The sequence below is a fragment of the Pteropus alecto genome, unplaced genomic scaffold (assembly GCF_000325575.1).
Source record: "Pteropus alecto unplaced genomic scaffold, ASM32557v1 scaffold106, whole genome shotgun sequence".
NCBI classification, from domain to species: Eukaryota; Metazoa; Chordata; class Mammalia; order Chiroptera; family Pteropodidae; genus Pteropus; species Pteropus alecto.
This window is the reverse complement of record NW_006442103.1, coordinates 4,634,098-4,636,208: the sequence shown is the minus strand read 5'-3', so window position 1 is coordinate 4,636,208 and position 2,111 is coordinate 4,634,098.

Sequence of the window (2,111 nt, the reverse complement as noted above, 5' to 3'; positions counted from 1 at the left end):
ATTGGGCTGTCACTTGCTTGCCTTTCTTCCTCTGATTGGCTTTAGATAATAATGAAAAATTCTGTAGTTACTTTAGAACTGAATATAGCGGTAAATTCACATCAGGCTGTCCTTCCCTCTCCCTCCTGCTCCCACTTCAGCAGTTTGTTTCAAACTTTGGGATTTGAAATCAAAGGTGTTCATGTGACTGTAAAGAACTTGGCCCATCAGCAGCGTTCAGTGAGGATCAGACGTCAGGTAACACCGTCTGTTATTTCTTGTCTTGGATTTCTATGGAATGCAGTTCTTAATTGGACCTTGTTTAGATATGACACTGGCTTTCAGAAAGATGCCCATTTTGACCTCATCAGTTATGCAAGAGAAAGGAGTGAACCCCTGAAAGTGTGTTGAGACATTCTGTAACTCATCTAGTCTGACACTACGTGAATATTCCCTTGCCCTTTAGAAAAAGGAAGTCAAGCCCAATGAGACTCTTAGTTCCAAGTGAGGCTGAGAAACTTTACAATTTACTTTGTTTTCTTTCCCCTACCATTTCTTTAATTAAATTTTTATAGAGTAAACTCTAATTATCATCTACGTCATTATTAGGTGCTTGATTCTATCAAGCACCTTCATATCAACATGCAGCTGAAGAGGTTAAAAAAACAACTTTAACATTAAACAAATAGTTTAATTTCCTTTGCATTGTTGATATCAGTAAGAGTAATTGCTAATGTTTGTTGAGTACTTTCTATAGACAAATGCTTTGCATCCAATTTATCTTAGGAGGTGAAAGATAAGTGCTATCAGCCCTATTTTAAAAATAAGGAAACGGAGTCTCAGAGAGGTAATTTGCCACAAATGTAATAAGTCACAAGGTCAGGACTGGCACCTGGACTGTCTGTCTTTATAATAGCCATTCCTCAAGTCTGCGCAAGGAAACGGGGCAATATGAGGCACAAGTTGAAGGCTAAATCAGTTTTTATGAGAAAGAGTTGGACCCCTGGCCTCTTCTTCCATCTAGCTTCCGGAACTCTTATAGCTGCATGCGAACCCCTCAGGCAGAACTCTGGGACTCTCCTCTGAGTAAACTTAGTGGCCCTCATGAAAAAAGATTTCTCCATATTGTCATTTGGAGCTCCTCAACCATAGAATTCCAAGGTGAAATCCACCAGTTTAGAATCTGAAATCATATTTGAGAGTAGTCTGTCCTTAATCATATGTCTTCAAAGATAATTAGGGAGACCAGAGAGTAGGAGAATTGGTTAGGTGTGAGCCAAATTTGATTACTATTGGATGGATATTTAAGTTTTAAGAAATCAAATATTCAAAACTTTTGATTTTGTTTATCTGCAGATTCTGGCTAGAATTTAAGGCAAGAGAACAGTGGTGATAAATAATAATCCCAGTTAAAATTGCATGTTTCTTGCCCAGAACAGAGGGCTGTCATCCAATTATTAGTCTGGACTTTTTTTTAAAAAACAATTTACCTCTCGAATCTTATTTCTGCTATGGGTAAGCTCAAGGGTTTTCTAGGGAAGGGGAGGACTAGATAAAATAAGAGGCTCAGGAAATTTAAGAGGGAGTAGAGTTATGAAAACTGATTGGCATCATCATGTATTTATTCATGTATTTAGTTGACAATGCCAATTGCTTCTAATATTTTAAGCATTTAAAGTTAGATGGAGACAGCCTAATCTGTATTGCCATTTATCCTGCATATATTTGTTGAAGGTCTATGATAGCACTGTGGTAGGTGTTTGGGATACATGGATAAACAACATTTTTGCTCTGCTGGAACTTATATTCTAGTAGGCAGTAAAAGATAAATATAATAAGCAAGCAAAATATGGAAGGTGAGGAAATGATTACGTCAGTCCGAGTCCTATGAGAAACAAATGCCAAGATGGGCTAAATGTGTTGATTTTATTAGCAGCATGACTGTATGAGAGGAAATGAGGGGGTAGGAAGAAAAGGCCAGAGCTGGGAAAGTCAGAGCGAGTGGTCAGAGCATGGTGCAGGTCTGAGCTGAATGGAGGAGAGAGGGAGGCAGAGTTCAATGGAGACAGCCTAATCTGTAGTGCAGTGTAAGGAAAGCTGGCAAGTCCATTAGAGAGTCCTGGAGCCACTAA